Source organism: Canis aureus, chromosome 23 (assembly GCF_053574225.1).
Source record: "Canis aureus isolate CA01 chromosome 23, VMU_Caureus_v.1.0, whole genome shotgun sequence".
NCBI classification, from domain to species: Eukaryota; Metazoa; Chordata; class Mammalia; order Carnivora; family Canidae; genus Canis; species Canis aureus.
Window position 1 is genome coordinate 11,670,359 of NC_135633.1, and position 21,916 is coordinate 11,692,274.

Here is a 21,916-nt window from a genome sequence, read left to right on the forward strand (position 1 = left end):
AAGTAAGATATCAAGGTATAAGTGAGAAAATATGAATAATGAGCAGAAATTATTACTATTTGTCTCACCTCCACAGTGAATTATTAGAAGTCATGCATCTAAAAGAGAAAATAGCACTGTAATCAGTTTGACGTTAGTTGTAATGTGGTACCTCAGAAAAGACAATGATTCATACTTCTGCTCAAGTGAGAAAACACTTCTTATCCTAGTTTACTTATATGTATATTGACTAGATAAGGGAGCCTTCATAGAACCACAGGCATAAACTATTTTTAACATGTTCATATAATTTGACTCCTGGGAGAGGGATCTTTTGATGCAAAGGGTCTTTGATGACAAAAGATATCCTAAAATGACATAAATTTCAGTTTCTTTTTTTTTTTAATTTCAGTTTCTATTTCTTGCATTCTCACTTCAAGTTTCAGTAGAGAATAATGACCAATTTTTAAATAAAATAAAAAAATAGGTAAGGTCAAATGTTTAAAAAAACAACAACAGGTAAGGTAAAAGGTAGAGGACTTATCTTTTATCTTTTTTACCTTAAAAATTTTTGGTGATTTTGTCAAGCACCTAACGCTGTGGTTGATTTATAACAGATGCTGAATAAATATTATTGAAATGAAATGTGGAAATAAATATGTGCATATTCTTTAAAAGAAAAACTCAACAGACATTTACTGAGGGCTTAATATGTTCCAGATACACATGTATGAGATTTAAATGTGAATAGCATGCTAGAGCCAACTGTTAAGTAGCCTAAAATCTAATGGAGAGACAGGTAGAGAGAAAATATAATAACATATTAGTCTTAGAATTGAGATATGATTGAAGTAAGTTACATAGAATTTGAAATTTTCCAGAGAGAACTTAGGGCTTCATTGAGTAGGTTAACATTGGAATTGCTTCTGAAAGGAGTAATATGGAGTTGCTTAGAGGTCATGTGAAGATATAATTTTTATCCAGAGAATAGCACTTGTAAAAAGCACCTAGACATTAAAGGGGCCTGGCATATTGTGAGAATTGTAAAAATTCAGTATCATTGCCACATGTGGAACTGAGGGTATGGGGAAAGGAATTAGATGGAAGAAATACACTTGAGGGTTTTTGCTGGTGCAATTGATTATTTCCTGATATGAACCTGGAGATGTTTAATTTCAACTAATTAATTTCAGTGAGATGTGGATTTTTCTAGGAAATTACCCAATTTATTAGACTTTCTATGATACACCTTTAAGTGCCTTTACTATAGCAAACAAGATGTTAAGATATTTGTTAAAGTGAAGAAATTGTGCAGAGTGACAAGATATGGAAGTGGTGTAGAATGATTTATTGAAAGAGTTGTGGTGCACCTGGGTGGTTCAGTGGTTGAACGTCTGCCTTTGGCTCAGGTCGTGATCCTGGGGTCCTGGGATTGAGTCCCACATCAAGCTCCCCACAGGAAGTCTGCTTCTCCCTCTGTGTCTCTCATGAATAAATAAATAAAATCTTTAAAAAAAGAGAAAGAGTTGCTTGTCACTTTTCCTTAAAATGGTCCTTTCTGAGTTGCTTTTTGAACTTACCTATACTTTATCTACCAGTAAATTTGCTACACAACTTATAGGTCAGTCAAATGACTAAATCCTAAGAAGTATACACAATGGGTGCTAACATAAATACAGTTTATTTTTGGTTAATAGTTTTTATTTCTATTTTTAAGATGAAAAGTAGAATATGCAAAATATATGAATGCATATCTTGCTAGCTGCAGGAAAATGTTAGATGGGTATAGCTTTGGTTTCCTCATTTATGTAAACTACTTATGATATGTACTTTTAAGACTTTATTCCAGATGCAAGTTTCATTTTCACATAAAGAGAAGGTCAGGCTTTACAATGTTATTTTTCATTTATTTTTTTTTTCATCCAGAGAAACACCTCAGAGGTTCCAGACTTCATTTTAAAGAAATTAGAGTTCCTTCAACTTTAAATTGCTTCAGTAGGTCACTACCAGATTATAGAGAGCATGATGTGCCTTACAAGTTGAAAAGTTTTCCACCAAGTAATAGCAGCAGTGAAAATTGTCAGAGAAACAACTAATTAATCTCTGCTCCTTTACAGCTATTTAATGCAATGCATAACTAAAAGTCCTGTTAAATTAATTAATGATTTCAATTATGAACTTTTCTCCAAAATGTTATGATTCGTATCAGGCTGATAATGCAGTGACCTGGGAGTGTGAAATCTGTGTTATGAAGAGAGTCGCCAGTTAATTGATTCACAAATTATTTAAAGTTTGTTGCACCCAAGGGAGTGCTCAGTTTCATGACAGTCATTTCTTAAAGTGTACAAACTCCTTTTTCACCTTAAGAATGTCTTCAGTTATTAAGCATGATAAAATGCCAGCATGTTTCTGGGGCTATGAGTATCTTAACATTTATGATATAGAATCTGTAGGTTGAATATGTGGAAATTAAATCTATATTGGAAGGAGAAAAAACTTAGCTAAATTATCAATGACTCTCTTTCATGAGAGTTTTTTTCATTGCTTTTACTTTACGATTTTAGTTTTTTTAAACATCACTCCTTAAAATGTCTTTATTTTTCTTTTTGTATTTGCTATACATTGAGCATATTTCATGTTAAGAGACAATATAATTATGCATTCTTAGGAAATTTTTAATGGGCAAATAACACAATATAATTTGTTTTGATGATTGGTGTTTGGAGCATTTGGATTGCTGGTAGGTCTAAAATGCCTAGCCTTATGTTGGAGAAGGTTTTAACTTCTCAATACAAGAACATTAATTTCTATAGGACACTTGAATCTTTTTATAGTATATAGGAAAAAGTGAAGAGAGTCATTGCTACCAGTATGGTTGTTTTACCCATGACTTAAATAGCAAAAGTGTACATATATGTACAAGGAGAAGGAAGGGAGTCAATAATATCATTAATATTTTATAATATATTTGTTAAAGTTTTATCAATTTTTTAATGCTAAGCTTGAGCTGATTTCAGTTCAGGTGATACGACCATAAGTAAGAATCCTTTCTTAATTGTCCATGACTGGCTGAGGTGGAAGAGAAAGAGACAATACTTGAGGAGTGACTCAAGCAGGGGGAGAAGGAAGCAGGGAAGTGCTGGCTGTAAGTGGAGGCTATATTCTTAGTGGCCTCTATATAATCTTCTCTATTCCATACATATATTAGGGCTTAATGAATAGCTAAAAAGTCTAGTAGTGCTTTTAGGGTGGTTGGACAATATCTTTAGCAGTTTCATTCCAATTTGATAGGTGATGTAAGAAAAATATTTTTAATTTAACTTCTTGAGAGCATTTTGTCTCTAAGCTCTGAATTGGTAGATGTATTTACAAGATGGAGCAGGAACTTGTATTTTGGACAAACACTATGTTTTGCAAGTTTTACTTATCCTGGTGACTCTTATGTTTCACTACCCCCCTGCTTTTTTTTGACCTAAGAAAATTGCCCAAAGAGAAGACAAAGAGAGAAACAGTATTATTAAAAATAAGTTTATCTCTGTTAAACTTGCTGTGGGGCAAAAAGGAATGGACTTGAAAGGGAAGTAAATTTATACTAATTTTTGCATTGTAGGAAATGTACTATTTCAGACACTGACTGACTGCTTCTGTTTTCTAAAATTAAGGAGCCTATAATCTCAGCACCATTAACAAGTGCTGTCATTCAGATACACAGTGTCTGGCTGATTTAAATAAAATGAAATGAAGATAGTTGTTTCTGGTCCCTTGGCTTCACTCATTGCCATAAACATATGCTCTGCGTCCCGCTTCTTTCCATCTTATTTATGACTTTAATTTGTTGTGTGGGCTGCGCTAGAAATTAAATTTAATATAATTCTCCAAGGGACCCTGTCATATAATAACATGGTAATTTCTGTGTATCCTTTTGAAAAATGAGGAAATTAATTCTTCCTGACATGTTCTAATTATTCCAGTGTGAACGGCAAATCCGTTTTTCCTAGCCCCTGAAGTGTTATAGGCAAATGGCTGGTGTTCAAAGCTGAGGTGCTAATGCTGACCAGCAGTGCGTTTAATTTGAAACATGAGCAGACACCTTTCAACACACCTTTGTAATATTGGAGTACTTTACAGAAATTAATTCACTACTTATTTGGCAGCTTAGCCTTGGGGTTATGTTTTTTTATTCATCAATACTATAGTCATGTTAGCATAATATTTCCTGTTTCCTTCAGTGCCTGGTGTCTATGTATGGAACTTAGAATGTGCAATGGATAGTTCAACTGTAGGGATGACACAGAATCCACACACTTCAGAAATACCAGTTGTATGCCAAATTGTATTTATACTTTATAGAGAGGTGTAGTAAAGTCTTGAATGTTAACTTAATTATAGTCTATGCTTAGCAGCTTTAACTGAAATTATATAGTGTAGGAATTATTGGGCCAATCTTGCTGTGAAAAGACTACTTACTATACACTCTGCTGCCCCTGCTGTAAATTTCAGTTGTGAAGATTCAGTTTATTATATAGCAGTGATACTATGAAAAGTCAGTTTGTGAATAATATTTATGGAATAAGAATCTCAGGTTCTGAACCTGTCTAGAAAAATGTAGCTATACCCCAGGAGATAAGGGGTTAAAGCTATTTATTGGTGCTATTGGCCATATGAGGTGCATGACTTACTCATGTGGGTCATTTGAACTCCTTCATAGGTCTATGTGGTATTTTTAGAGGAATAACAAAAATAACTTCCTAATACTTGTCCCTTTATATGTAATCTTCTTTATAAAATTAGTCATTATACACTTCTCTAATCAGGGCAATCATTTGTCCCAGCTCTGATACAGTTCCTTTGTTTCAGTTAGCACTTGATAAATGCCATTGCATATTGACCATTTATTGTTATAATAAACAAGTGAGGGATCCCTGGGTGGTGCAGCGGTTTGGCGCCTGCCTTTGGCCCAGGGCGCGATCCTGGAGACCCGGGATCGAATGCCACGTCGCGCTCCCGGTGCATGGAGCCTGCTTCTCCCTCTGCCTGTGTCTCTGCCTCTCCCTCTCTCTCTCTCTCTCTGTGTGACTATCATAAATTAAAAAAAAATAAAATAATTAACAAGTGAATGCATGAGATTCTACTTAAAATAGAAGGTAGAAATACAATTAAACTTAAATAAAAGAAATAGAATTGTGTTTGGAGTAGCAGTAATCAAGGTTCTTTGTTTATCTGTTTTTGTATCTCTATATTATATTCTCTTTAAATTTTAACTTAAATAAGAGAAATGTGAATGGTAAATAAATAATTGTTCTGATAAATAGCATTAATATTAATTAATTAATACCATATTTTTTCCACTGACCATTCAGCTGCTAGATAAAATTTTATGCTCACCATCAATCTACTGGGTGCTACTGTCAGATTTAGATTATGAACAGGAGGAAACATACTTAGACTGCTCTGTCTTAGCTTTCCTTTATACTAAACCAAAGGAAGAAGTAGGCTTCTTTTGATTGGAAACTGAGGAGAAGAGACTTCTTTATTGGTATGTCTTGGCAGTCTTGAACTTTTAGGGGTGGCAAGGGAACATAGCAACATGCTTCTTCCTATTCAATTACACATCCCTCTCTCATGTTCTCGTCAAGGTAAGGTTATTTCTGTGTCCCTTTGTAAGGGTAGGAGATGCAAAAGGTCGGGAGTAAAGAGGAGGCCAGGTTGTCCCATCTTAGACCACAAGACTATACAAGTTGCTAAAGATTTCCTGATCACGAAGTTCTCCTTTGTGCTCTAGGGTAAGAAGGGAAATCTATTGCCCATCTGGCCCTTCTTTTTTCTTTCTTTTCCTTTTTTTTCCTCACTGAAATTATGGAGGAATTAGCACCAAAGACCAGAGACAGAGGCTAGATTAGAGCCTGTCTCTACTAGACCAGATAATTTTCAGAGCCAGATACATCATTTAAATCAAACTGATTGAGATACACATGTAATGATCCGAAGGGGCACATGCACCTCAATGTTTATACCAGCAATGTCCACAACAGCCAAACCCTGGAAAGAGCCAAGATGTCCATTGAAAGATGAATGGATAAAGATGAATGGATACATTATGTGTGTATGTGTGTGTGTATATATGTATGTATATACACAGTGGAATAATAGTCATCAGAAAAGATGGTCATAGGATGAATACTTACCAGTTACATTGATGTGGATGGAACTGGAGGGTATAATATGCTGAGTGAGGTAAGTCAATCAGAGAAAGACAATTATATGAGTTTCATTCATATGTGGAATATAAGAAACAGCATAGAGGATCATAGGGAAAGGGAGGGAAAACTGAATGGGAAGTCATCAGAGAGGGAGACAAACCGTGAGAGACTCTTAATGATAGGAAACAAACTGAGGGTTGCTGGAGAGGAGGTAGGTGGGTGGATGGGGTAATTGGGTGACAGTCATTAGGGAGGGCACATGATGTGAGGAGCACTGGATGTTATATGCAGCTGATGAATTATTGAACTCTACATCTGAAACTAATGATGTACTATATGTTAGCTAATTGAAATTTAAAAAAAAATTTATTGGAGTTCAATTTGCCAACATATAGCATAACACCCAGTTCTCATCCCGCCAGTGCCCCCCTCAGTGCCCATCACCCAGTCACCCCAACCCCCTGCCCACCTCCCCTTCAGCTAATTGAATTTAAATAAAAAAAGTTTTGAACAGGTTAAAATAAGCTACTTATATGTGCTATGATGTATGTACCTAGTTCCAAGCTCTTTTTGGGAAAGAGACTGCAAACATTTTTATGTGCTTCCATCAGGATGCTGCAATCACTGGTCCAGCAAAATAAATAAAAAGAAGTCCATAGTCCCCAATTTTGAAATTCTTCCTTTTCAAATATTACTTAGGCTCAGTTTTTAGTCATTTTAATTTTTTTATTAGAAGATTTTATATCGTTATTCATGGGAGACACAAAGAGAGGCAGAGACATAGGCAGAGGGAGAAGCAGGCTCCTTGTGGGGTGGGGTGCCTGATGCGGGACTTGATCCCAGGATTCTGGGATCACAACCTGAGCCAAAGGCAGACAGATGCTTAACCACTGAGCTACCCAGGTGCCCCTAGTCATTTTAATTTTTAAAAAGTTTTTACTATAATGTCAAGTTAATATCCAGAAAAATATGTTAAACTTATTCTATGTATTTTTTATTTGAATCAAAGAAATTTGATATGTATGTTAAATTTTATTTAAATAGATAAGTTGGAATTTATTATTTATTTTGTATGTGTATGTATGTGTGTGTACACATAAATATGTATGTGTATATATATATGTACACACACATAGGCACACACACAAACACAAGGATACTTCTAAAAGGCCCATACTTGATTTATGGCCCCCATTAAACTCACTGATACTTTCCTTTTACATCAGTATGTTTCAAAAAGCATTTTCATTCATTTGCCAACTTACTCAGTTTTGTTTACTGATTACTATAGTTTAGAACAAGATTTTCTCTATACTCACATATGTTCGTATTTTTACACTAACAAAAACAAATAACATTTACTAAGCATATGCTATATGCCAGGTACTGTGCTAATCACTTTATGTGCATGTCTTATGTAAAACTACAACTCAGAGGTAGCTACTGTAATTTATGAATATAAATATATTTATAAATAAAAACATTTTATTTTATTGATGAGGGAACTAAGCACAGAGAAGTTAAGTACTTTGTCTATAATTACATAGTAAATAGGTGAGGGAATGAATAATTTAATATACCAAGTGCTTTAAACAGTGCCTGTCACATACTAAGCCTTCACTGAACATTAGTTATTGCTATTTGTGTGTATGTATGTGTGTGTAATAGAATGCTGTGGGTTCTGAATTTCAACCAATATTTGTTGACTCTCTTTATTATTATGAATGGGATCATGAGGCTTCCTTAAGAGAAAGTGAGGAAGAAATTAGACTAGCTGATCTTTAAACCTAGCTTGGGAGTCTAGCTACATTTAAGAGCTTCAGTCTTATTTTAACTAAGCAGATATAGTCTTTGAACAAGTAGAACATGTAAGGCTCCCTTTTAGGTTCTATACAGTATACAAAATGTTTCTACTCTCACAGAGTTTACAATCTGGTGGGTGTTGGGTGTAGGGATATGGGAAAACATAATGACTATAATACTGGGTAGAATAAGATTTATTTTTTACTTCAAAATAGTTCAGGAGACAATTTGTAAGTCCTAACATTCTTAAATAAGCTCGTAGTTTTGACCAGATTTTATGCTTGGTTCACAGAGAAGGTTAAGATTCTATGAAAGGATAATAATATTGGGGGTAGGGCATAAGGTGTGGTGATTTCCTACATATTAAATTTAAGGTGCTAGTTGGACCAGTATGTGGAGCTTTCAAATAGTTAAAATGATAGCAGAGTGACATTTACTGAAAACTTTCTATTGAAGAAGCACAGTATAAATCACTACCTAGAAGGCATTTTCTCATTTAATCTTTTTAACAACCAGGTAAAGTAGATATTATTGCTATCAATCCTATTTTATGTAAGGGACCTGAGACAGGTTAAATACCTTGCCTAAAGTTTCAGAACTGTAGGTGACAGAACTGTCACTTAAAATTAGATTTATGTGATGCTATGCTCTCTTTTTACTTTTTTAAGATTTATGTTAGAGAGGAGAGCACAAATGGGATGGACAGAGGGAGAGGGAGAAAGGATCTCAAGCAGACTAAATGTTGAGTGCAGAACCCAGTTGGGGCTCGATCTCACAACCCTGAGATCATGATCTGAACCAAAACCATGAGTCAGATGCTTAACCAACTGTGCTACCCGGGCACCCCTGTGATACTATGCCTTTACCCATGAAATCATACTGTGTAGAAGTGCAACTATAAAAGAATTCTGGGCAGAAATGTAGATTTGGAAATTATCTGTAAAGGAGTGATAGTTACAACCACGGAATTATGTGATATCTCAAGAAGGAGAGGGAGAGGGGGACAATGAAAGAACGATAAAATAATAAGCAAAGAATAATAAATAGAAAAGTTTTTACATCCTAGAAGTCAAAGGAGAAGAAGAGACTGGGGCAACTGGCTGGTTCCCTTGGTAGAGCATGCAACTCTTGATCTCTGGGTCATGAGTTTTTTAAGTAGCCTGGATTCTACTTAAAAAAAAAAAAAAAATGACCAACAGTGTCAAATACTGCTGAGAATTTTAGAAAAATGAGGATCTGTCAATAGAAGCTTATAGGTGAGGCCAGAAGCTAAAAGGCAGAGGACTGAGGTGTGAAGATGATGATCAGGAAGTAGTGGCAAAACAGTAGAATACTTTCCACAAAGGTTGGTGGCTTAAGGAGCAAAGGGATGGAACAATCCCTTAATGTTAGAGAGACCATTGACATAGGTCCTCTTTTAAAATGTTAACATAGGGAGAACACAATTGTTGATGTAAATAAAGGGAGCAATCAGGAAGAAAGAAAAGGGAGGAAGAAAGCTGAAAGAAGAAAAGAGGGAGAAGAAGAAGATTTCCTACTGCTTGAAATAGTTTTGCTCAAAGATATTTTTGATAGATTATTCATTTCCTAGGGCTGCTGTAACAAAGTACCACAAACTAAGTGGCTTAAACAATAGAAAATTATTCTCTCACAGTTCAGGAGGGTAGAAATCCAAAATCAAGGTGTTGCCAGTGGCTACACTTGCACTTCCTTTGTTCTTTCTCTCTAGCTTCTGGAGGCTTGATGGCAGTGGCTGGAATGCCTTGACTTGCAGCTGCATAACTCCATTCTCTGCCTTCATTGTCCCATGATGTTCTTCCTGTGTCTCTGTGTCTTCATGTGGCTGTCTACTTATAAGGGCTGCAGTCATATTAGATTAAGAGCCCACTATGCTCCGTATGACCTCATCTTCATTTAGCTAATTTTATCTGCAACTACGTTCAAATAAAGTTGCATTCTGAGGTATTGAGGATTAGGGCTCAAACATATCTTTTTTGTTGGGGGGATATAATCCAATTTATAACAATAGGTATTTATAGATTACTTTATCTTTAAACCCAATACAACTCTGAGCCACTTTTTAAGCATATCTCCCCTACTGTAGTTTTATTTGTTCATTAATTCTGCAGATAGAATTTGGGTAACCTGGAGTTTTTTTTTGTTTTTTTGTTTTTTTTTTTAAGATTTATTTATTCATGAGAGACACAGAGAGAAGGCAGACACATAGGCAGAGGGAGAAGCAAACTCCTTCAGGGAGCCCGATGCTGGACTTGACCCTGGAACCCCAGGATCATGGCCTGAGCCGAAGGCAGACGCTCAACCACTGAGCCACCCAGGCATCCAAACTTGGAGTTTTTGATATATGAAGCTAACATTTGTCATGCTGTTTCTAGTTGAGGTCTGACATTTAATTTGCTCACTTAGTCTTCTAATGTCAGCAGTACATTCCATGTATTTTATGTTAATTCAAGAAATATTTGTTGAGTACCTACTGTGGCAGATAACCATGATAGGGACCGTGGGACACAGCTTCTCAACTGGTGTGCTGTGCAAAGTTTCTTCTTTGGATTACAAATGTTCCAAGGTATGGATCCCTCCAGCCTTAAAGGTGTCAAGTAAAATATGGGGTGGCAGGTCGGGATAAGCACCTCTGGCCATTAGCATCCTTGAGAGTCTCCTCCAGCATGTCATATAAATCTTAACATTTTCTCTCTGTACCATAGAATGTAAAAGATGAGGAGCCTTTCTGGATTTACAGAGAAGTATAAATTGTCCTTACCCTCCAGGAGATTATAATCTGTTTGATAACTAAGGACAACATATGAATGATTTAAAATGAAAACCAGTGTGCGATAAATGCCAAATAAGAGATTAGAGAAAGCATTAAGGAATAGGTTGAATTTGATGTTACCTGTGAAGTCTGAGTAACGTATCTTACAAGGGATGAAGAAACATTATAGATAGGAAGTAAGGCATGACTCAAGTTGTACATTTCTGAAAATACAAGGTATTTGATGAGTGGGGAGTAGGGCATTGTTTTTAAGAGAAGATGTTCTATATAGGAAATCTGTAGACTTGGAAAGGTGGATTGGGGTTAGCTACTGAAAATGATTTGAAGACTGGGATCATGCCTTAGGTATTTTTGGTCATCTGTTATGTCTAGGGAAGCAACTTGCATATATTAAGTGTGAAGTAAAATAAGTTTGCTGAATGGATCTATAATAATTAGTGGTTATTTTGATGATCCAAAGACTACTTATTCACTCCTGTTTTCCTTGTTACTTTAAATATTTTATGGTTTTCTTTCTTAGTGTGTGCCTTTGGCTTGTTTAATTTAGTAATAAGCTGCATAATCAACATATCTTGAACTAGTCTGTCAACTGAATCATATTATTAAGATGGGAGGAGAGAAGAGCAATGATAAGTGTTTTAAAAGACTTTTTTTTTTTGGATCCTCAACTCTGTGGTCAACTATCTTTGACAAAATGAGAAAGAATATACAATGGAAAAGAGACAGTCTCTTCAATAAATGGTGCTGGGAAAATTGGACAGCCACATACAGAAGAGCGAAACTGGACCACTTCCTTAAACAATACACAAAAGTAAACTCAAATGGATGAAAGACCTAAGTGTGATACATGAATACATCAAAATCCTAGAAAAAGAACACAGGCAGCAACTTCTTTGACCTCGACTGCAGCAACTTCTTGCTAGATGTGTCTCCAATGGCAAGAGAAACAAAAGCAGAAATGAACTGTTGGGACTTCATCATGATATAAAGCTTTTCTACAGCACAAGAAATATTCAACAGAACTAAAAGGTAATCTATGGAATGTGAGATGATATTCACAAATGACATCAGATAAAGGGCTGGTATCCAAGATCTTGTCAAGAAATGGGCAGAATCCAGCCAGGAAATGGGCAGAAGACACGAACAGACATTTTTCCAAAGAGGATATATAAATGCCTAACAGATACATGAAAAATGCTCCACATCACTCGGCATCATGGAAATTCAAATCAAAACCACAATGAGTTGCTACCTTGCACCAGTAGGACTGGCTAAAATGAACAACTCAGGAAACAACAGATGTTGTCGAGGATGCAGAGAAAGGAGAACCCTCTTACACTGTTGGTGGTATTGCAGATTGGTGCAGTCGCTCTAGAAAGTAGTATGGAGGTTCCTCAACAAGTTACAAAAAAAAACCAATTACCCTATGACTCAGCAATTGCACCAGTAGATATGTATCCAAAGGATACAAGAATAATTACTTGAAGGGGCACATTCACCCCAATATTCATAGCAGCAATGTCCATAATAGCCAAAATATGGGAAAAGCTCAGATGTCCATCACAGATGAATGGTTAAAGAACAGGTGGTCTATATCTCTATCTCTACATCTTATTCAGCCATCAAAAAGAATGAAATCTTCCCATTTGCAATAATGTGGATGGAACTTGGAGGTATTATGCTAAGCAAAATAAGTCAGAGAAAGACAAATACCATATGATTTCACTCATATGTGGAATTTAAGACACAAAACAAACAAGGGGAAAGGAAGGAAAAATAAAATAAGATAAAAACTGAGAGGGAGGCAAACCACAAGAGACTCTTAAATATAGGAAACAAACAGCGTTGTTGGAGGGGAGGAGAATGGAAGTTGGGATAATTGGATGATGAGCATTAAGGAGGGCACTTGATGTAATGAGCACTGGGTGTTATATACAATTGATGGATCATTAAATTCTACCCCTGAAACTAATAATACAGTATGTGTTAACTAAATTGATTTAAATAAAAGTTTAAAAAACCCCTTTTTCTTATGGGGAAGGACTCACTGAAAATTTAAAAGGCTAACCAAAATGTTGATTAGCTCACCTTTTCAACACCAAATTTCTTCATCTTTAAAATGAAAGTGTTGAAAAAGATTTCCTTCTAGATCTAAAATTCTATGATCCTACAACTAATAGACTGTATTATACATGGTTCATATTCTTAAAGGGAAACTTGCATACATATTGCATGATTTGGCTGTTAGCCTCTAAGTTGGTGTTTTATGTAGATAAGTACCTAATTATACAAAGACAATTTAAAGATAATTTGAAATTTGCAAAATATATAAAAGCAAACAATTAAAAATAAGTATAAAGTATATTCTAAGGTTACCTTTACAGTTCTTGAAACTGTAGCCTTCCTCTGAAGAAATTAAATTTGATTACATTTAAAATCATGTGATTTTTAACAGAAATAAATATACATATTCAAATCATTTGTGCTCTGCACAATTATTAGTATTCATGTCTTTAGTTTTAATCAATATTCATTTTGTTTCTTATTGCAATAGAACGCTGAAGAAATAATTCTTGCAATTTCATCTGCTGTGCAGAGGAGTCCTCAATTAATAATAACTAAGTTAACTGTGATGAATACTATTATTTATCTTACATATTGAACAGAAAATAGTTATATACTTATGGCAACTTGTTCAAAGTTAGATTGTTATTATAAGTTGGATTGTTACCATCTCATATGTAATATATAACATCTAATATAAACCTGAATACTAAGAAAACATCCAAGAAATAAATATATCTTTAAATATTTGTGATTACCATTTTTTTCTGTGAATGATTTTATGAACTAAATAGTGTCTCTCCAGTGATTATTTTTAATGTTAAATTTATATAGACTATAGAGATGGCATCTTCGACAAATATTTGATGTCATTTTCTATTCACTCACCCAATATTTCTTGGGCACTTGCTTATGAACCTAATGTTCTGTTAAAGGCTGAGGATACAAATCTAAATAGGGCAGAGTTTTTAATGTCAAAAAGCTTATAGGTTAGAGGGGCAAATGAGATAGGTTCATAATTATAGTACAATATGATATCCAGTTGATGAAAGTTTTTATAAGATGCTATGAGCCAACAAAAGAAGAAATTAATTTTAAAAGAAGACATGTAAAGAAAATTTGATCAAAGAAGTGACTTTGAGTCATGTATTTGATAGAAGAGTAGAAGCTCGAAAGAAGTAAGCTCCATAATGGCTGAATCTCTGTCTTGTTCACTATTCTGTCTCTTATGCCTAGAATAATGCCAGGGACAGAAGAAGCATTTTAATACTAGCATTTAATACTGGGGTATGGGAATTTAAAAAGGACATGCCCAGAAGCAGGAAAACCATAGGCAAAAGCATGAAAATATGGAAGATCATGGCATATGTGAGGACTTACAATTTAATTTTTTATGACTGGGATGAGGGACTATAAAGTGTGTACTAAAATCTAATGATTGGGATGCCTGGGCCGCTCAGCGGTTGAACGCCTGCCTTTAGCTCAGGGCGTGATCCTGGAGACGCGGGATCGAGTCCCACATGGGGCTCCCTGCATGGAGCCTGCTTCTCCCTCAGCCCATGGCTCTGCCTCTCTCTCTCTCTCTCTCTCTCTCTCTCTCTCTCTGTGTCTCTCATAAATAAATAAGTAAAATCTCTTTTAAAAAAATCTAATGATTAAGAGAATGTACTTTGGAACATGTACAGACCATAATTTGAATCTTGACTTCATATTATACTGCTTTTGTGATCATGGGTAAAGCTCTGATCCTCTGTTGTTCCACTTAAAAATATAACAAATAATATTTGTTTATAATGTTCTATACAGATTTACTGGCAATAGTACCTGGCAAACGGAAAACATCAAATAAATTATTAAACCATTAATACTTTTTTTGAGGAAGTGGAGAGCCCTGAGACTGGAGAAACAGATATGATGAAATTTTGAAGGACTTTGTGTGATAGAATTTGGACCATCCTGTAGGTGATTGGTAGCTACACATCATTTTTGAATCCTGAAGCATAAGTTAGGTAGTTTTATAAACCTTATAATATTAGAGGACTGCTGGCTGTACAGAAGGTCCTCACAGAATATAAATTGAGTAAAGGATTTCAATATTTAAAGCATGTATATAAAACAAAATGTACTGGAATCTAGAATTTCAGTTAAATTTTAAATTTAGTTAAATTTTAGTTTGCACACCCTCACAGAAGGTATACTGAGTAAACAGTTTGAATATTTAAATCATGGATATAAAATGAAATATACTGGGATTTAGAATTTATGGGAGAAGTTTGTTAAGACTTGGTAGAAAATAGCTACCACTAGGGCTTTCTATTTCTCCAGGTATAATTTGAGTGCCCCTAACTGGATTAACTACTTGTATAACTAGCAGGATTTGAGTGGCTGTTAAAAATGCCGATTCATGATGCCCCCATCCCTGCTGAATTAGAATCTCTTGAAGCCCTGGAATCTTTGTCTAAACAGATTCTATAGATGGTTCTAATCACCACAGAGATTGGGAACCATTTTCTAGAAAAATATTTTGGTAGAAAGCTACAATTTAAAAAAATAAGACAAATGTAAAATTGGATTTCTGATTAAGGTACCATGTATCACTGAGTACATCTAAACTCTGATATCAAAAACTGACCTTTTAAGTACATTTGTTTTAAAAATTTAAAACCTCCAAAGTAACAACATGTAAACAGCCAATTCATATGTTATTTCAGTTTCATTTATAAATTACTTTTGAATCCTTTGGCTTAAATGGAGAAAATTCCACAACTTTACTTTTGACTATAATTAACTTGGCATATGCTTTTGAGTTAATAATGAGTCCTGAAGTTCCTTAAAGAGCTTTTAAAAAGGTGCTAATGTCCTTTCATTGTTCCTAAATCACTGAGTGGGGTGCAGATAGTTGTCTTAAATAAAGTAGTGCTAATTAAATATAGTTATTCACGTCTGTCAAATGAAGTTAACTATATTTGTGACTTAGAGTAGAGGGATGGAAAGTGAAAAAAGTGTTTGAAATGTATGAAATGAATGCCAGTTAAACAGAGAAAGTATAATTATTAAGGTTTCGTGGTAATTGGTTTGCTAAGGGACCTTTTGGGAAAATCCCTAAATAGCACTTTTCCCTTGTTTCTGAATACAATATGATTTGTTTTTTCTTCCCTTTCTGATCTCACGCCTTATTTCCTACAGAGAACTTCATGATTATTAGAATTCAGGAAAGGTTTGGTAAGGTCTATCCAGACGGAACCATTAGTACTTTCAATAGCAAAAATGTAAAAATGCTCATAATGCTTTACATAACTAAATAGACTGTAAGAAACTGAGTAAGTTATCTATGATGTATACTTTACATGAAATCTGAGCCATAGTGGGACAATTCAAGCACTAGAAATTTAGTAAATTTAAGCCATCAGTAAACATTAGTATGCTTCTTAGTTGTTAAATATGTGCCTCCTTTTTTTTCCTCTTATAATCTCCTGTTCCATTTTTTTCTTTCTCATGTTTCTTTCATCTAGCTTATAAATTTGAATATTTGCATTTCTTAGCCATGTATCTTCTTAACTATAGTGTAGACTGAAATACCCAAGGGGCAATGGGATTTTGCATAGTTATTATGAAATGACTTGAAATTTTATTTTAATTTTTTTTTCCAGCTGTATAACTTGTTTATTTTGGAAATCTGTCTGGCTTGTTTTGTGGAAATTATCATCTTAGATAAAGTGTTTACCATGTGCCAGGTATTATTTGAGACAATAGATATATAACAGTGAATAAAACAAAACCCCTGCTCTCATTAAGTTTGTATTCTAATGGTAGTAGGGGAGATATTAAAAAATAACAAATAAGCAAGTAAAATAGAGTATGTCAGAAGGTGATAAGTGCTGTGAAGAAACACCAAGTAGAATGAAGGAGGGATGGAGTGCTGAGGTGGAGAGTTAGCTATTGTATAAAATGAAGTAAGGCCTCATGGATAAGGTGATATTTGAGCTGAGGTCAGAAAGAAGTGAAAGAGGAAATCATGCAGATATCTGGGGTATGTATAGATGTACACTTGATGAGTTTGAGGAATAGTAGTAAGGGGACCAGTGTATCTGTATGGTGTGAATGATGAAAATATGCCAAATTTAAGCCACTGCAAGGGCTGTGCCTCAGCTTTTACCCTGAGGAAGATGGGAAACCATGGGAGGGAGCAGCCGGGAGAGGGAGAGACAGGCTCCTTGCTGGGCAGAGCTGATGTGGGGCTCAATCTCAGGACCCTGGGATCATGACCTGAGCCTAAGGCCGCCGCTGAACTGGCTGAGCCACCCAAGTGCCTCTCTTTTTCTTTTTTTTAAAATTCCCATTATTCTCATCCAGGCTTTTATCACCTCACATATATTTAATCTCTCCAGCTAGATTATAAAGCCACTGAGAGATAGCCACCAGAACTCTCTCTCTCTCTCTTTTTAAACCTTAGATCATGATCAAATATGTTTGACTACTTGTGACAAACTGTACGAAGTGAGTGGAGACCAGTGTACAAAAGCAATTCCATGTGAGAAGCAGGAATTCTTTTTTTTTTTTTTTAAGATTTATTTATTTATGATAGACATAGAGAGAGAGAGAGAGAGAGAGAGAGGCAGAGACACAGGAGGAGGGAGAAGCAGGGTCCATGCCGGGAGCCCGACGTGGGACTCAATCCCGGGACTCCAGGATTGCGCCCTGGGCCAAAGGTAGGCGCTAAACCGTCGAGCCACCCAGGGATCCCCAGAAGCAGAAATTCTTAATTTGTGTTCAAGTCATGGACTCTTTTTAAAATAAAAAAAAAATTTAACTTATTTTATTTAAATTCAATTAGTTAACATAGAGTGTATCATTAATTTCAGATGTAGAGTTCAGTCAAGTCATGGACTTTAGAGAACCTTTTGAAAACTATTGGAAGTCTTTCTAGAAAACATGCACATGCCTGGCATTTTGCACATGATCTCAGGGTCCATGGACTTTGCAGCCCCTACCCCAGACTTTGGTTAGATATCCATTTGATCTGAACCAGAACTATGTCTTACTCTTTGTTTCACTAGTACCTGACATGATGTTCTGTCTTTAGTTTGATATTTGCTGATAATGGCAATAATGAAACCATTTGTCTATTCTTTGCAGAGGTCATTGTACTGGAGTTCCTGATGTCTAAAAGTTCTGCATACTAATAAACACTAATTATCACATCCTATGTCCATTGTTAAGAGACATGGACTATCAAATATAAAGGTCATTGATATGATGTATTTAAGTTAAAAGTGGGTGTGTTTTCTGTAGCATAGTATTAGTTATTTGAGAGGTTGATTATTTCAGTGTACCTGAGTTTCTTTTAATAGCTGATACCAACTGCAAGGAAGGTAACAAAATACTTGATGTTTTGTCATATGTGCCTATTTCAATAACCCAGCAATATCTTGAAATGACCTGGTGTGGAGGATGAGAAAAGTCTAGGGACTGCTGCCAAGTCCTACAGAGCAGCAACATGGAAGTTGTTTAGTCAGTTTTACTAAAAGTTTGAAATCTACTGTACTAGAGGCAAGTGCAGAAACTGTGTTAATTGCTAGCTTATTTTCCATATGGTTCTGTTTTAATGAAGCATATTTGATGCAGATGGTTGGAAGTAATGTCTAAACTGGCCCTGACTAATTCCTACAGTGCTTCCACTCCAATACTTAACAGTGCCTTTGTAAAGTTTCTTCATTCACACCTTAAAAAAATTATTTTTAATTTTTATTTTCTAGTTAAAATGTGGCCTAGAATAACGTGAAAATCATTCTTTAAACTTGACCTCTGAAAAGAACAAGAACAGTCATCTCTATGATTCTAGGTCAACATTACTTTCCAATTTGGTTTCTTTCATATTAGTGGGGTTCTTTCATCATTATATGGTTTTCTGAAAGTATTTAGTTGAGGAAATTGGCATTACAAAGGATCACAGATAGGAACTTCATAGGAACTGAAGTGACTTTACCAATAGCTTTGTTAACATGACAATACTCTTATCTCTTCAGGGATTGAAATGCAGCAGCTTGGAATATAAATAACTATCCTTTATTTGCACATTCTGTATATCTTATGCAATGAAATTGGACATGCTAGATATTAATGTTAAGTTAGAAGTGAAATCAAGGATAAATTGCCCAGCAATACTGCAAAAATCCTTCCATTTTCTTTCTTCCCTTCTATGAGACTAGAATATCAACATATAGTCATTGTGCTTGTCTTAAATCTTTAGAGAGAGTTCAGATATGTTATCTTGCTTAACAATGATATGCTGATTTCCTCTAAGTGTTTTATTTTCATGTACTTGTTGCTAAATATGTGCACTTGTCTTCATATTTGTTCATATTTGCTTAAGAATATAGATAATGTTCTTGTTAGACTGGAGGTTGAGTTCTGCAGTGCAAAAAAAGAGACATGGTTCAGTGGGTTTGTATCCATTTTACTATGTTTTTTTTCTCACATTGTCACTTAAATATTCTCTTTGTTATCTGAATAGGACATCTGCTGACTAGCCTGACCCTCTTTACCTGATTGTGTGAAAAGTCTTGGTTAAATCTGTTAGGCGTTGGAGGCCCAGGGATCTGCTAAGTGCTTCTGAGCTTGAAAGACACACTGTCCTTGGTCTGTTTTATGTTTCCCACTTATGGATTCCTTTGATAAATAACCCTGATGTAGGTATGGGATAAGCCAAACAATGCAGTATTCTGAGCAGTAATTGATCCAGAGGGCTAATTACCTCTTAATAAACACTGGACTTTTTCTCATATTGTAGAGAGGTTCAAAAATGTAGTACAAAAATTAATTTTTCACCCAACTTAGTTGTTGTAATACAGGCAGTCTGAACACTGTAGAAAAATAATCAAAAAAAGAAAAAACCCCACAAAACCTAGTTTGTGAGAAACCTTTTAGAATCACAGTTCTGTTTTTATTTACCTCTATTTCCCCCTTGTCTTTCACTAGCAAGAAAGTTAACACTAGACTGGGCAGTGTTCTGCCCAGATATATTTGCATGTGTTTGGGGAGTTGTATTGAACATACCCCTTTGCCACAGAAAGTATTCTCTTTAAATGTCAATTTCAATGTTGAAATTTTATGAGAAAGGAAAGGAATACACATTTTCACTTATTTTAAACTTCTCCTTGGAAAATGTAGTTTGCTGCTGTTGTCTCAAGTTGGAAGAAATTGCAAAGTTTTCTTCAAATACTCATGGAAAGCAAATGCAATCCTGAATTAGACTAGAAAAAAAAGGTACCTTCTAAAAATCTGAATAATTATAACAGGTCTGTGTTAGTCATTTTTTTAAAACTTTTTCTCAATTTATATTCATCCTGGAGTTGACCTCCCCCCTCCTTCTTCGTCTTCTTCCTCTTCTCCTCTTCCTCCTCCTCCTCCGCCTCCTTCTTCTTCTTCCTCTACCTCAAACAACTCCTCCTCCTCCTCCTCCCTCCTCCTCCTCCTCCTCCTCCTCTTCTTTCTTCTTCTTTCTTCTTCTTCTTCTTCTTCTTCTTCTTCTTCTTCTTCTTCTTCTTCTTCTTCTTCTTCTTTCTTCTTCTTCTTTTCCTCTTATTGTTTTATCTTGCCTTGTTTGTTTTATTCCAAGCATAGTTTAACTTTTCACTGAAGCAAGAGCCTAAAAAGGTCAGAGTAAGAAGCGAACAATTACCTTGTTTCAGGATAGAATATATTATTTCCCAAGTAATGTTTTTTTTTCCAAGTAATGTTTAAATACGGAATTGAAGAATTACTGTTGAGTTTGATTCACTTTGAGAAATCTCAGAAAAATTTTAAAGATTTGTCACTGTTTCTCTTCTTATAGAAATGCTTCTTTTTTAAAAAAAATTATTTATTCATGAGAGATACAGAGAGACAGACAGAGACATAGGCAGAGGTGTGGGACTCCATCCCAGATCCCATCATGCCCTGAGCCAAAAGCAGACCCTCAACTGCTGAGCCACCCAGGCATTCCTAGAAATGCTTCTTAAACTCAAAGAGAATAGCTCTTTGGAATACTCTCTGATTTTGAACTCCATGGAAAACCACTTACAATAGGAGTGGGAGCCCTATGCTGAATTAGGCAGCTGGAGATCAGCTATTACCATGGTGTTGATAGTAACGTACGTTTTGGAGGGCCTCTGGACATGAGGTTTAAAATACCACGTTGCCTCAGACACTTGCTAGGGACAAGAAAAATCCAGCTATGTAGCTTTTTCACCATTATTGTATAGATGTTAGGTACTTGGGAAGTTCCTTCCTTTTCTTTTCTTTTTCAGAGAAATAATACTCTTATTTTAGAAATAAAACAAGATATTTAGCTGGGCTTCATGTTAGTTAGGCTTTAGGCTTTTAAAATTTTTCTTTTTTAAAATTTCTCACTATGGTTTTCAGGTCTTATTCTTGAACTGTTTCTCTTTTGGTCTTGATTTTGTTTTCAGAGAAATAGCAGAGCTAAGCTTTTCATTTAATTGTAATAAAATACTGCCCTAAAGAAGAAGGAAATATGATTTTTTTACTGGTTTATATAGAAAAGCATATAACTGTAATAATATTTTAACTATAGTTTGTATAGACCATACTCATTTAAACTCTATGCAAATCTTTGTTACTTCAGGGCAAACAAGCTACAAAACCATAATGTGTGGTGTAGTGAGCACACACCATAAATTTGATAATCATACTTGTGAATTCATCATATTTTATATAGGAGATCGCTGTAGCATTATGAATAGTAATGTGCAAATGACGTGAAAAAATGTTGCCACATTCTTGACTGTTTAGTGATTTTAATGCCACTGTATTATTTCATTTTGTGCCAAGTTGCATTGATTGATAAGTGAAGATAGTAAAATACCAGAAATTTTACATTGGTTTTAATGTGTGGAGTTTCTATAATTCCCCTCAAATCTGGAATGTTAACATAAATACTCCTTTTGTAGGGTAGCAGGAAACATACTGCCCAGACTACACATGTTACCCCGCTAGGCCTGCATCTACTGTTTAGAGAAATAGGAGTGGGAGGCTGTTTTAAGTGAAAGTGAAAAAAGGCATTTGTTTAGCTGCATGG

The 21,916-nt window shown here is 35.2% G+C and overlaps 1 protein-coding gene across 11 annotated transcripts in view; it reads left to right on the plus strand.

The window, feature by feature from the left end:
* SOX6 (SRY-box transcription factor 6) overlaps positions 1–21,916 on the plus strand; it is a 665,852-nt gene that overhangs the window by 210,695 nt on the left and 433,241 nt on the right. The gene's annotated exons all lie outside the window — the stretch shown is intronic.